This window comes from Monodon monoceros, unplaced genomic scaffold, assembly GCF_005190385.1.
Source record: "Monodon monoceros isolate NGI ecotype Baffin Bay Population unplaced genomic scaffold, NGI_Narwhal_1 Super_Scaffold_18, whole genome shotgun sequence".
In the NCBI taxonomy this organism is placed as follows: Eukaryota; Metazoa; Chordata; class Mammalia; order Artiodactyla; family Monodontidae; genus Monodon; species Monodon monoceros.
Window position 1 is genome coordinate 158,550,818 of NW_021703774.1, and position 15,159 is coordinate 158,565,976.

The window sequence follows — 15,159 nt, forward strand, 5'->3', positions numbered from 1 at the left end:
GAGACACGCCCGCCGGAACCTAACCCGGGACCCCCGACCCAGACAAGCCCGGGACCGGCTGGGACCGCCAGCGCCAAGAGTCCATCTCCGGACGCGAGCTCTCGGACCCGCTTCCCGTCGCCCCTGCCCCTCCCCGCACTCCGAACTTCGAGACGCCCAGGCCCCTCTGGACCCCCAGTTCGGAACTTGGAACCCGGGACCCCTAGAGCCCCCGATCCCGACCCCTAGCACCAGATCTCTCCCCACCCGCGGGACGGCCCGGGCCCTAGGGAGTGGGTCCATCCGTCTCTCACCCCGTCCCTCCCGGGGTCGGCCCCAGGCGGTCCGGGCTCACCTGGGCCGGATGGGGCGGAGACCTGGCTGGGCCGGGCCGGGCCGCGTTCTCGCCCTCCGCCACTCTCGCCCTTTAAGAGGTTCCTGCCACTTTGCCCCGCCGGGGGCCTCCACCTGCACTGACAGGGCAACTCCGGCTTGAGGCCCCGCCCCCGACCCGGGGCGCCTTCTGATTGGCGCAGGCAACTGCCAGTCAGCGGGGCGGCGTGGGGGAAAGAGCCAGGCACTGTGAGCGTCGCAACCGGGAAGGGGCGGGGGCTGCAGGTGCGGCCTGACCGGACGCCTAGCTCTGGGCGGCAGGGTGCTGACCCTTTGGGTCTGGGGAGGGTCGGGCAGAGAGCTGCTGGATTGGCTGGTGTGGTGTCTGACGTCATATGGCGAAAGTATGGTGCAATTTGCCACGTGGTGCTACCCTTAAGGCTGGAAGGGAGATAGGGAGTTGGTCATAAGGGACCTAGGAAAGTGACCCTGGCGAGGACCCCTTGGTGGCCTGTCCCACCTGTGTGACCTCGAGCGAGTCACTTCTCTGAATCTGAATTTCCTCAACTATAAATCTTACAATGTTTTCCTGAGAATTAGCGAGATATGTTAAGTGTCAAGGGCAGGTCTGTCACACAGTTGGTGGCGTTCAGTAAATGTGGGTTCTCCCTTCATCCCCATCTTGCCACTCTTCTCAGAGACTTTCCCCCTCCTGATTGTCCATCCCATCAGCGCTGGAAGGGGCTTACATAGTCACTGGTCCAAGTCCCCTCCCCTCTTTACCTCATTTCAGACCTGTTCTCACATACTTCCAATGACAGGAAGCTCACCACCTACCAGTCAGGCCGCCTTCATTTTAAAAACGTCCTGAGACTTCAAAAGCTCTGCCTAAAATTAAGGCCAGCTCTGCCCTTTAGGAGTCCTGCCCACAGAGAACAAACCTAATCCCTCTTCCATGTTGAGGAATCAAAGAATCATAAAATCATAGGATATTTCAGGTTGGAGAGCCATGGAGAGCTAATCACTTCTGGGGGCAAATGGAGCATACTGAAGCTCACTGAGCACTAGTGACTTCCTATGACTTCAGCGGTCTTCCTATTAGATGGACTCTGGAATCAGACTGCCTTAGTCTCAGAACCCAACACTGCTACTTACAAGCTGTGTTGTTAAATGAAATAATCCATGTAAAGTACTAAGAACAGTGCCAGTCTCAGGGTAAGCATCCAAAAAGTGTTAGCCTTTATTATGATTATTGATGTTAACGTTATATCAAAGTTATAAATTCATGGTTTGCTCCCCCAAGTTCACTGAAGCCTCCTCTGAGCCAAGTCTTGTTTTAGTTTTCAGGGCCCTGGTCCCCGCCTTCAAGAGGCTCACAGTCTAGCAGAGAAGGGTCTGAGCCCCTAGATCTAGGGGATGCTTTCTGATAAAGGTGCACAGGCTCCAATGCACCACAGAATCTCTAGTTCCTTTAACCAGAAATCTGGACACTTGAGACCCTTTCAGTCCTTTGCCCAGTGGACCCCACAGGGAAAGCTGACACACTCACCCAGGTTCCCAAGCCTACTGAGGCACCTTTCACTTGTCCACATTCTCACCTGCCCACCAGGTGATATTGCCCAGTGTTACGAGTTTGGGATTTGGAGGCAATCGAGTCTAGGCTCTTCATCTTACCAGCTTCGTACCTCTGGGCAAATCACTTTCCCTCTGGATTAATAATAGCCCCAAATTCATATAGAACTGTTTCGAAAATTAAATGAGAGTATGTGAAAATACATAAGCAAATACCCGGATGGATCCAATGTTAGTTTTTAATTGCTCCCACATGTGTTCATTCACCTGGGAGAAAGCAGGCTGTGAATGCCTTGATTTAGCCTCGGCAAAAGGGGTTTCCTCCCCCTACACCCCCCTCTTCTCTGCGCCTCAATCGAAGGAGCCGGGCGAGGAGAATCCCGCAGCGGCCCAGACTAGGCTATTCTAAGTAGCTGTCGCAGGCCCCGCCCCCTCCCGGATTGGGGCTGGCACTTGGCTCCTCCTCTGCTAGGCAGGAGCTGCTTGGGGGTGACTCAGCAACGCCAGCGCCTGCCCTGGCCTGATAACTGTGTGGGCCTGGGAATGCGTGTGTGGTGGGGGAGGCCTCTGTGTTTCCGAGTTCGTGCGTGGGACGTCTACGTGGGAGTGTGCTTGTGATCTTGACCTTGTGTGTGTCTCTCATCTCTGTGTATTGGGGGCGGGGTGCATTTATGGGTGTGACAGTGTGCCCTTGTTGGTGAGTTTGCACAGAGGGTGTGACTCTGTGTTTGTCTCTCTCTGTGTCATATAAACTGGGTCCCCACCCCCACCCCGGCCCCGCCTCCCACCAGGCCCTGGGGCCCTAGAGAAGTCTGCCCTGCCCCGGGCCCTCTCTGCCTAGACATCCTGGGTTTCTTGCTGAGGTGACTTGTGCACTTGTGTGGGGGGTGGGATGGCTGGGTGCTATCACTGCCTGGACTCCTGGCCCCCTGCCCCACTGCCCCTGCCTGTGAAGTCTCCACCTCCCTCCCCTGACTCAGGGAGTAATTTGTTCCCTGAGATGATCCCTGTGGGGGAGGCCTCCAGAGGAGGCGATCATTATTATTTTATGTGCATTCTCTCATTTGATCCCACTGAATCCTTACAGCCAAAAGTGTTCTAAAGAGGGTCTGAGAGCAGAAGCGACAGCCAAGGTCACACAGCTCGTAATAGAAGGCATGAAGGTTACAGGTGGGGGGCAGATCTCTTCCCCAGGCTGAGCACCGAGTTTGCCTGGGGCCTGTGGGGGACTGATAAGCTTGGGGGAAGGAAACTGTTTGTGTCTCCCCCTCCTCCTGCGTTGCCTGGGCCTCCAGCCAACTCCCTATCCTGCCAGAGCCTGGGCTCTGCCATCAGCCCTGATTGGGTTTAGGGTTGGGTGATAATGAGGCCAGGGTATGGGGCAGGGCCAATATGGGAGCGTCTGTTCCTTCAACAAAACTTAATTGAACACATTATTCAGAACTGACCAGTACCCAGTCTAACTGGGGAAGGGTGTCACAAGACCAGGCCACAAGGAATGATGGAGACAGAGTGGAAAGCTCAGGCCTGAGGCAGGGGATGTGGCTGGAATCTGCTGCAGGTTTGAATCCTGACTCCACCATTCACAGGGTGGGTGTATGACCTGGCCAGTCATATTTCTCTCCTAGCCTGTCTCCTCAACAGTCAAATGAGGTAATGGCACTCATCCTGCCATTACCTCACTTTCCTGACTCCAGGACATCATGACTCTAGGGTATTAGACGGGATTGCCATTTGTAAACTGAAAGTTGCTCTCCATACATAATGGATGTTCCTGTTATGATTCATGGCCTCCTGTGATGAAGGCCCTAAAGCAACTGTATACCCAGAGCCCAGAAAAGAAAAAGGATCCCATCTGAGGGATTAGGGAAGATTGCCTGGAAAAGGTGACCTTCCAGCTAGACCTTTAAGGATGAATTTTCTATATGGAAATGGAAGAGGGCATTCCAGGGGGAGGGACAGCCTGCACAAAGGCCTGGAAGTCGAATAGTGAAGGTGTACTTTGGGAACAGAAAATGGTCTGGTGTATTTGGAGCACAGAGTGAATTGTGCGACCACATAGTGGAAGGCCTTGAATGCCAGGTTAAGACCAGGGCAGGTGGGACTTTCTTGGTGGTCCAGTGGCTAAGACTTTGTGCTCCCAATGCAGGGGGCCTGGGTTCGATCCCTGGTCGGTGAACTAAGATCCTGCATGCCACAACTAAGACCCGGCGCAGCCAAATAAATAAATATTTGTTTTAAAAAAAGAGCAGGGCAGGTGGTGGGGGAGAGGGCAGATACTGACATTTGGGGATCAGCCAGGGAGGCTTTGAGGTAGAGACAGCCATGTGCTGGCTGGGGTGTGGCAGTCACTTGGGGGACATCTGAGGTGAAGAGAGAGAGAACTGGTGAGAAGCGGTTCAAGGAGCCCTCCCCAGGAGGATCCATTTGAAGCCTGGGGAAGATCCCCAGGATGACATCAAGGTGGGCAAGACGCTGCAGAGCCCCCTCCAAGGGAGAGATGGGGATAGGTAGGGATGGAGAAAAAGCCGAGTCAGATGCCCCAGTCCAGGGAGGGATGCATGTGTGGGCACAGAGGGTGCCCACCAATAAACACCGAAGGTCTCTGAAGGCCCTGCTGCCCAGGTTTGCTAGTGTGGGGAGGGGGCCAATCCCGCCAGGAGAACCCCTTGCCAGGGAAGGTGTCATCTCCAGAAGCCCCTATTCAAACAGCAGTGGTTGCCAATGATTGGCTTTTTATATATCTGCCAGGTACTTCACTAACCTGTTCCCATGAGATCCCCCTATTTTATCTGGGTGAGGTGAAGTGACTACTTGCGATCACACAGCCAGTGGCAAGGCCAGGACTTGAAGGCAGCACTCCCCGTTTCCTGGGAGGGCAGGAAAGAGCTGATGGAGGTGTTTGGTGGGAAGGCTAAGATTCTGGCCGTTTGGGGCCAGGAATCCGGAAGGCGCAGGCTTCATGGAGAAGGAAAGGTGGTGTCTGCCGCCACCTTGTGGTCATAGAGCCGCTGGGGTGGCGTAGAGCTCAGCCGCCCAGGCTGCTGAAGGGGACCAGCGCCAGGGGCTGAACCTGTCATAGGGCGGCTGCTTTGGGCGCATGGGGGTCAGCTCTGAGGCAGGGGGTTGTGGTGTTCCTCTCAGTGCCTTTGAGAGGATTAAAAGAGATCATCTTTACTCCTGTAAAGACCCTTCACAGCCTTTACTCTATCTTTACAGTTGGGTAAACTCAGGACTCAGTGGGCAGGTCTAGGATTCTGGAGCCTAAAGATTATTTGGAGGCCTGTCTAAAAAAAAATGTAAAGATAAGAATAAAAAATGGAGAACTATATTCAATATCTTATGATAAACCAAAATAGAAAAGAATATTTTAAAAAAGAATATATTAATATATATCAAGATATGTATAACTGAATCACTTTGCTGTATAGCAGAAATTAACACATTGTAAATCAACTATACTTCAATTAAAAAATTGATTACAAAAAATATATATCATGCAAAATAACACCAAAAAACAAAAAAGAATAAAAAATACCTGTAGCCACTCAAGGTCAGAGGACACAAGTGGGAAGGAGGGAAAGTTAGAGTGGAAAGATGCAGTGGTCTCAACCAATTGAAGTTCATGTAATTTTTTTTTTGAATTTTATTTTATTTATTTTTTTTATAAAGCAGGTTCTTATTAGTTATCCATTTTATACATATTAGTGTATACATGTCAATCCCAATCTCCCAATTCATCACACCACCACCACCACCACCCCCCGCGGCTTTCCCCCCTTGGTGTCTATACGTTTGCTCTCCACATCTGTGTCTCAATTTCTGCCCTGCAACCCGGTTCATCTGTACCATTTTTCTAGGTTCCACATATATGCGTTACTATACAAGATTTGTTTTTCTCTTTCTGACGTACTTCACTCTGTATGACAGTCTCTAGACTAATCCACGTCTCTACAAATAACCCAATTTCGTTCCTTTTGATGGCTGAGTAATACTCCATCGTATATATGTACCACATCTTCTTTACCCATTCGTCTGTCGATGGGCACTTAGGTTGCTTCCATGACCTGGCGATTGTAAATAGTGCTGCAATGAACAGTGGGGTGCATGTGTCTTTTTGAATTATGGTCTTCTCAGGGTATATGCCCAGTAGTGGGATTGCTGGGTCATATGGTAATTCTATTTTTAGTTCTTTAAGGAACCTCCATACTGTTCTCCATAGTGGCTGTATTAATTTACATTCCCACCAACCGTGCAAGAAGGCTCCCTTTTCTCCACACCCTCTCCAGCATTTGTTGTTTGTAGATCTTCTGATGATGCCCATTCTAACTGGTGTGAGGTGATACCTCATTGTAGTCTTGATTTGCATTTCTCTAATAATTAGTGATGTTGAGCAGCTTTTCATGTGCTTCTTGGCCATCTGTATGTCTTTGGAGAAATGTTTATTTAGGTCTTCTTCTATTTTTGGATTGGGTTGTTTGTTTTTTTAATATTGAGCTGCATGAGCTGTTTATATATTTTGGAAATTAATCCTTTGTCCGTTGATTCGTTTGCAAATATTTTCTCCCATTCTGAGGGTTGTCTTTTCGTCTTGTTTGTAGCTTCCTTTGCTGTGCAAAAGATTTTAAATTTCAATAGGTCCTATTTGTTTATTTTTGTCTTTATTTCCATTTCTCTAGCAGGTGGGTCAAAAAAGATCTTGCTGTCATTTATGTCATAGAGTGTTCTTCCTATGTTTTCCTCTAAGAGTTTTATAGTGTCCGGTCTTACATTTAGGTCTCTAATCCATTTTGAGTTTATTTTTGTGTATGGTGTTAGGGAGTGTTCTAATTTCATTCTTTTACATGTAGCTGTCCAGTTTTTCCAGCACCACTTATTGAAGAGACTGTCTTTTCTCCATTGTATATCCTTGCCTTCTTTGTCATAGATTAGTTAACCATAGGTGCATGGGTTTATCTCTGGGCTTTCTATCCTGTTCCATTGATCTATATTTCTGTTCTTGTGCCAGTACCATATTGTCTTGATTATTGTAGCTTTGTGCTATAGTCTGAAGTCAGGGAGTCTGATTCCTCCAGCTCCAATTTCTTCCCTCAATATTGCTTTGGCTCTTCGGGGTCTTTTTTGTCTCCATACAAATTTTACGATTTTTTGTTCTAGTTCTGTAAAAAAAAAAAATGCCACTGGTAATTTGATAGGGATTGCATTGAATCTGTAGATTGCTTTGGGTAGTATAGTCATTTTCACAATATTAATTCTTCCAATCCAAGAACATGGTATATCTCTCCATCTGTTTTGTATCATCTTTAATTACTTTCATCAGTGTCTCATAGTTTTCTGCATACAGGTCTTTTGTCTCCTTAGGTAGGTTTATTCCTAGGTATTTTATTCTTTTGTTACAATGGTAAGTGGGAGTGTTTCCTTAATTTCTCTTTCAGATTTTTCATCATTAGTGTATAGGATTGCAAGAGATTTCTTTGCATTAATTTTGCATCCTGCAACTTTACCAAATTCATTGATTAGCTCTAGTAGTTTTCTGCTGGCATCTTTAGGATTCTCTATGTATAGTATCATGTCATCTGCAAGCAGTGACAGTTTGACTTCTTCTTTTCCAATTTGTATTCCTTTTATTTCTTTTTCTTCTCTGATTGCCGTGGGTAGGACTTTCAAAACTATGTTGAATAATAGTGGTGAGAGTGGACATCCTTGTCTTGTTCCTGATCTTAGAGGAAATACTTTCAGTTTTTCGCCATTGGGAATGATGTTTGCTGTGGGTTTGTCGCATATGGCCTTTATTATGTTGAGGTATGTTCCCTCTATGCCCATTTTCTGGAGAGTTTTTATCATAAATGGGTGTGGAATTTTGTCAAAAGCTTTTTCTGCATCTATTGAGATGATCATATGGTTTTTATTCTTCAACTTGTTAATATGGTGTATCACATTGATTGATTTGCATATATTGAAGAATCCTTGCATCCCTGGGATAAATCCCACTTGATCATGGGGGTGTTGATCACTTAACATCCTTTTAATGTGTTGTTGGATTCTGTTTGCTAGTATTTGGTTGAGGACTTTTGCATCTATACTCATCAGTGATATTGGTCTGTAATTTTCTTTTTTTGTAGTATCTTTGTCTGGTTTTGGTATCAGGGTGATGGTGGCCTCATAGAATAAGTTTGGGAGTGTTCCTTCCTCTGCAATTTTTTGGAAGAGTTTGAGAAGGATGGGTGTTAGCTCTTCTCTAAATGTTTGATAGAATTCACCTGTGAAGCCATCTGGTCCTGGACTTTTGTTTGTTGGAAGATTTTTAATCACAGTTTCAATTTCATTACTTGTGATTGGTCTGTTCATATTTTCTATTTCTTCCTGGTTCAGTCTGAGAAGGTTATGCCTTTCTAAGAATTTGTCCATTTCTTCCAGGTTGTCCATTTTATTGGCATAGAGTTGCTTGTAGTAGTCTCTTAGGATGCTTTGTATTTCTGCGGTGTCTGTTGTAACTTCTCCTTTTTCATTTCTAATTTTATTGATTTGAGTCCTCTCCCTCTTTTTCTTGATGAGTCTGGCTAATGGCTTATCAGTTTACCTTCTCAAAGAACCAGCTTTTAGTTTTATTGATCTTTGCTATTGTTTTCTTTGTTTCTATTTCATTTCTTTCTGCTCTGATCTTTATGATTTCTTTCCTTCTACTAACTTTGGGTTTTGTTTGTTCTTCTTTCTCTAGTTCCTTTAGGTGTAAGGTTACATTGTTCATTTGAGATTTTTCTTATTTCTTGAGGTAGGCTTGTATTGCTATAAACTTCCCTCTTAGAACTGCTTTTGCTGCATCCCGTAGGTTTTGGATTGTTGTGTTTTCATTTTCATTTGTCTCTAGGTATTTTCTTATTTCCTCTTTGAGTTCTTCATTGATCTCTTGGTTATTTAGTAATGTATTGTTTAGCCTCCATGTGCTTGTGTTTTTTATGGTTTTTTCCCTGTAATTGATTTCTAATCTCATAGAAATCAATTACAGGGAAATTTTTGTGGTCAGAAAAGATGCTTGACATGATTTCAATTTTCTTAAATTTACTGAGGCTTGATTTGTGACCCAAGATGTGATCTCTCCTGGAGAATGTTCTGTGTGCACTTGAGAAGAAAGTGTAATCTGCTGGTTTTGGATGGAATGTCCTATAAATATCAATTAAATCTATCTGGTCTATTGTGTCATTTAAAGCTTCTGTTTCCTTATTAATTTTCTGTTTGGATGATCTGTCCATTGGTGTAAGTGAGGTGTTGAAGTCCCCCACTATTATTGTGTTACTGTCGATTCCCTCTTTTATAGCTGTTAGCAGTTGCCTTATATATTGATGTGCTCCTATGTTGGGTGCATATAAATTTATAATTGTTATATCTTCTTCTTGGATTGATCCCTTGATCATTATGTCATGTCCTTCCTTGTCTCTTGTAACATTCTTTATTTTAAAGTCTATTTTATGTGATATGAGTATTGCTACTCCAGCTTTCTTTTTTTTTAAATTAATTCATTTATTTATTTATATTTTTGGCTGTGTTGGGTCTTCGTTTCTGTGCGAGGGCTTTCTCTAGTTGTGGCAAGCGGGCGCCACTCTTCATTGCCGTGCACAGGCCTCTCACTGTCGTGGCCTCTCTTGTTGCGGAGCACAGGCTCCAGACCCACAGGCTCAGTAGTTGTGGCTCACAGGCCCAGTTGCTCCGTGGCATGTGGGATCTTCCCAGACCAGGGCTCGAACCCATGTCCCCTGAATTGGCAGGCAGATTCTAAACCACTGCGCCACCAGGGAAGCCCTCCAGCTTTCTTTTGATTTGCATTTGCATGGAATATCTTTTTCCCTCCCCTCACTTTCAGTCTGAATGTGTCCCTAGATTGGAAGTGGGTCTCTTGTAGTCAGCATATATATGGGTCTTGCTTTTCTATCCATTCAGCAAGCCTGTGTCTTTTGGTTGGAGCATTTAATCCATTCACGTTTAAGGTAATCATTGGTATGTATATTCCTATTACCATTTTCTTAATTGTTTGGGGTTTGTTTTTGTAGGTCCTTTTCTTCTCTTGTGTTTCCCACTTAGAGAAGTTCCTTTAGCATTTGTTGTAGAGCTGGTTTGGTGGTGCTGAATTCTCTTAGCTTTTGCTTGTCTGTAAAGCTTTTGATTTCTCCATCGAATCTGAATGAGATCCTTGCCAGGTAGAGTAATCTTGGTTGTAGGTTCTTCCCTTTCATCACTTTAAGTATATCATGCCACTCCCTTCTGGCTTGTAGAGTTTCTGCTGAGAAATCAGCTGTTAACCTTATGGGAATTCCCTTGTATATTATTTGTCATTTTTCACTTGCTGCTTTCAATAATTTTTCTTGGCCTTTAATTTTTGCCAATTTGATTACTATGTGTCTCAGCGTGTTTCTCCTTGGGTTTATCCTGTATGGGACTCTGCGTTTCCTGGACTTGGGTGGCTATTTCCTGTCCCATGTTAGGGAAGTTTTCGTCTATAATCTCTTCAAATATTTTCTCGGGTCCTTTCTCTCTCTCTTCTCCTTCTGGGACCCCTATAATGCCAATGTTGTTGCGTTTAATGTTGTCCCAGAGGTCTCTTAGGCTGTCTTCATTTCTTTTCATTCTTTTTTCTTTATTCTGTTCCGCAGCAGTGAATTCCACCATTCTGTCTTCCAGGTCACTTATCTGTTCTTCTGCCTCCATTATTCTGCTATTGATTCCTTCTAGAGTAGTTTTCATTTCAATTACTGTATTGTTCATCTCTGTTTGTTTGTTCTTTAATTCTTCTAGGTCTTTGTTAAACATTTCTTGCATCTTCTCAATCTTTGCCTCCATTCTTTTTCCGAGGTCCTGGATCATCTTCACTATCATTCTTCTGAATTCTTTTTCTGGAAGGTTGACTATCTCCACTTCATTTAGTTGTTTTTCTGGGGTTTTATCTTATTCCTTTGTCTGGTACATAGCCCTCTGCCTTTTCATCTTGTCTATCTTTCTGTGAATGTGGTTTTTGTTCCACAGCCTGCAGGAATGTAGTTCTTCTTGCTTCTGCTGTCTGCCCTCTTGTGGATGAGGCTATCTGAAGTTCATGGATTTTACTTTTGCCAATTTTACGGACACATATGACCTTGTGAACACAAGGCCATGGTCCTTCCTAGGGCCTATGCAAGTGTGAGGTCTTGACTGACAAATAAACCCCATGGTGAGTCCACCCCTAGGCCTGGTAAGGTCAAGTATGAAGTGTCCATGGGAGATTTGGGAATTCTGGAGCCAGAGCAGGATCTGGGTTCATGTCTCCCAGCCAATCCCCTCCACTCCCAACCCCACTGCCGTGCCTCACAGGCAGGCTTTCACCCAGATCTTCCAGAGCTTCCTACCTGTAACTAAGCCCATACTCAATGTACCTTCTGTGTGGCCACCTACTAACAGTTAGGTTGCTCCAGCCAGGACTACTCAGGGATCCTCTGTTCCATCAGTTGAATCCTCCTTTGCTTTCCAGGCTTGGAGGTCCAAGCCCATAAGCCCCAGGAAGGCTTCTCTGCCTGCCCTTGCCTCCCCAGACAGTGCCAGCACTGTGCTTGGCACCAAGGCCTTTGGTCAGTACAGAGTTGTTGTCTGAGTCCCTGCAGTGCTGTCAGTCGGATATCACCCACGTGCGGTCAGTCTAGATGGACACACCCTAAGCCCCTCCTCTTACAGCCGGGCTGGGGCATGAGGGTGGGAGACAGAGAGAGAGAGGACTCAGACCCAGAGACAACACCTCTGACATATGGGTCACTACCGTAACAGGGGGCTTACATTGTTTTGCAGGAATTTGGAATCAGCTCCTGTCCAGTGCAAGCTGGCTAAGACTGGTTGGGGCCGCTGACCCTAAAACTGGGCCTGCACAGGTGTCTGATGAATGACCTTTTGACATCAGAGGGCCAAAAACTCCACCTCAGATCATGCTAAGCACCTCCGTTGTTGAACATGCATCCTATAAAGAAGCCATGTCACTCAGATACACCTGTGCAGAACCCTGATTACCTCACCCTTTCCCTACCGCCGACCACCTTTCCACACACGTAAGACCCTGCTTCTTTATCCCCCACCCCTTGCCTTTGGGGAGGCAGATCTGAGATTTGTTCTCTTGTCTCCTCACTTGGCTGCCACGTGAATAAACCCTTTCTCTGCTGCAAATTTCGGCATCTCAGTGTCTGGCTTGCCATGTGTCAGGCAGACGAACCTGGATCGGTAACACTAGGTCTGCCTGACTCAAGGTGTCAGGCTGTCTTTGCTCAACCTCAGTACTGGACCGTCCAGGCTGAACCACCCCTTCCCACCCCTGACCCACATCTCCTTCTGCTCTCATTCTGGATTCTCCATCCACTCAGTACAACCAGGATGGTGAAGAGAATCTCAAAGGGGTCCCAGGGGCCCATGGGAGTGGAATATCAAGGAAGGGGCCCTTTTGGAGCCGCACACTGTACAAGGGGAAAGACTGGACTTTCATCTGTTTATTCACTGCTTATCCTCAGTCTGAGCACAGATCTTACCACACTGTGCACAATAAATATTAGTTGAATGAATGAATTTGAGGCAGCAGCTCAGGGTAGGGGAACCTTCTTGGGTGGGGAAATCATCCCTCCAGGTTGACCTCATCCACCTCTGGGTGCTTCTCCTGGTCCTCTGGGGGTGGGGATCTGGGCTGGGTTTCCTACAGTTCTTTTTTTTCATACAAATTTATTTATATATTTATTTTTGGCTGCATTTGGTCTTCGTTGCTGCGCACGGGCTTTCTCTAGTCGCGGCGAGCAGGGGCTACTCTTCCTTGTGGTGCGCAGCTTCTCACTGTGGTGGCTTCTCGTTGTGGAGCACAGGCTTTAGGCGCGCGGGCTTCAGTAGTTGTGGCTCGTGGGCACTAGAGTGCAGGCTCAGTAGTTGTGGCGCACAGGCTTAGTTGCTCAGCTGCATTGGCAGGCGGATTCTTAACCACTGCACCACCAGGGAAGCCCCCTACAGTTCTGAGTAAATATTTTCAACTTTGCTGTGTCTTCCTTCTCTTTCTCTCTGGAGCAACATCCTGACTATCAGAGGAAGCTGCTGTGTGAGTTTGGCAAGTCACTTCCCCTCTCTGAGCCTCCAGCTCCTCATTTGTTAAAAATACTCACTTTCAGACTTCCCTGGTGGCGTGGTGGTTAAGAATCTTCCTGCCAATGCAGGGGACACAGGTTCGAGCCCTGGTCCGGGAAGATCCCACATGCAGCAGAGCAACTAAGCCCATGTGCCACAACTACTGAGCCTGTGCTCTAGAGCCCGTGAGCCACAACTACTGAGCCCACGTGTCACAACTACTGAAGCTCGTGAGTCTAGAGCCCGTGCTCTGTAACAAGAGAAGCCACCACAATGAGAAGCCCACATACTGCAACAAAGAGTAGCCCCCACTCACTGCAACTAGAGAAAGCCTGCGTGCAGCAACGATGACCCAATGCAGCCAAAAATAATAAATTAATTAATTAAAAAAATTTTTTAAACTCACTTTCAAGGTTTTAAATTATTCAATTGAAATATTTATTATGGCTTTTCACGTGCCAGGCACTGCAATAAGGCCCATAGATTTAAAGACTAAAGGCGGTAATAGCTTTAAAGGACAGCAGTGCCTGACACATAAAGAGTGGTGTCAGTTATAGTTCTCCATGCTCACCCAGTATCTCCCAACAGAATGCCTCCCTCATTTAGGACCCTCTTTCAGAAACCAGTTCCAGTCCACAATTTCCAGGGATGAGGAGAAGTCTGGGCCAGTGGACAGCAGAACAGGAGAAAGGAATAGGAGCCAAATAAGGGTGCTAATGTCAGGCATGGCCAGTAGATGGCAGCAGCGTCCGTAAAATGAGCTTGTCCTACTGCAGCCTCTCCTAAATTTCTCCCAGACCAGGCTGCATTCATACAGTGAACACATTAGTGTGAACAAGTGTGTGTCCTGGTGGGAGGTGTGTGTACAAGGAAGTGCGTGTGCATGTGTATGTCAACAATACGTGTACAGGTGCCAGGAGTGAGTCTGGGTGAGAGAACAGAACGTACCCAGCAGTGTGAAGGTGTGTGGTGGGAGGAGGTTCGTGCACCCAGTCAGGTATGTGTACGTGTTGCCTCCGGGTCAGTGTAGGTCTATTTGCATGTGGCTGTGTGGTGTGTATGGACTCTCCCCGAACCCCCAGAGCAGCCTCTTAACCTTTTGGGTCCTGGAGCCCTGGGCACCCAGTGAATCCCGTGGCAAAGTACGTACTTGACACAGAGTGCATACCCCATTTCAGAGGGTTCTGGAATCACTGTGAAACCCCTGGTTTCCCTGGGTAAGGAAGTACATCCAAATGTTAATAGAATGGAGAACTATGGATGACATTTTGCCCCTTCTTTTCAAGCTTATTCTCAGTTTCTATAGTGAGCATTTTATAGTGACCATAAACATCACTGAAGAAAAAAACCCCCGTGTTCCCTTCCACCAGTCTTTCCTTCCCTCTCCTCCCAACCCCTTAGGAAGCAGCTGGGTTCCCCTATGTCTGGACGAGCTGTAGGGCCCAGCAGCTTGCTGAGAGAGGGCAGGTCTTGCTCAGCATGGGGGTGCTCTGATAGCAGCTGCGGGATAAGCAGGCAGGGCCAAGGGTCAGCACAGTGCAGTCAGAGAAGGCTTCCTGGAGGCAGTGGAAGCGGCACTGACTTGGAAGTGTGAAGAAGCTGGCACCTGACAGAAGTCTGCCCATCCCGCCCCATTTCTCTGAGAACCGCCTGCCCTTGGGCTGGGCCTCAGTAGTCCCCTTCCGGTAGAGGGTCCCCCTCTCTCTCCAAGGGATTTTGAGGTGGCAGGCAGGAAAGATTGAACTTAGACTCCTAGCATCCTCTATTGGGAAGGAGCACGAGAGGTCATCTGGATTTTTCAGGCAACTGGAAGCTACTGAAGGTTAAAAGCAGAGTGTGTTTCCCCATTAATAATAAGGTGCCCTTGTTACATGCACAGCTGTTGTCTTGTTGGGTCCTCAAGAGAATCCTGGCAAGTTAGTTACAGTAATTGTTACCCTATTTTACCAAAGAGGAAAGTGATGCCCAGAGTGGTCCTGCAGATGTGCTTTTCCTCAGGGCAACTCCAGAGGTGAATTAAAAAATCTCGACGGTGCACATACTCACATAAACGCCTAATGCTCTGGCACGTGCCTCCCTCTCCCCACTCCCCTCCTCTCCCTCCCCTCCCTGCCTCACCTTCAGAGCTGTTCTTCCCAGTCTCAGTGGGAGTTGGCTCTGGACAGAGCT

At 46.9% G+C, this 15,159-nt stretch overlaps 1 protein-coding gene across 3 annotated transcripts in view; it reads right to left on the bottom strand.

Moving 5' to 3' along the window:
• Positions 1 to 15,159, bottom strand: part of EPB41 (erythrocyte membrane protein band 4.1) — a 212,491-nt gene extending 197,332 nt beyond the window's left edge. Inside the window, exon 1 of one of the 3 annotated variants that reach the window (XM_029228314.1) lies at positions 335 to 433. The gene's annotated coding sequence lies outside the window, so the exon portion shown is untranslated. Of the gene's footprint in view, positions 1 to 334; positions 434 to 15,108 lie in introns of those variants that run through there. The other 2 variants (XM_029228315.1, XM_029228300.1) reach the window with 2 other exon arrangements.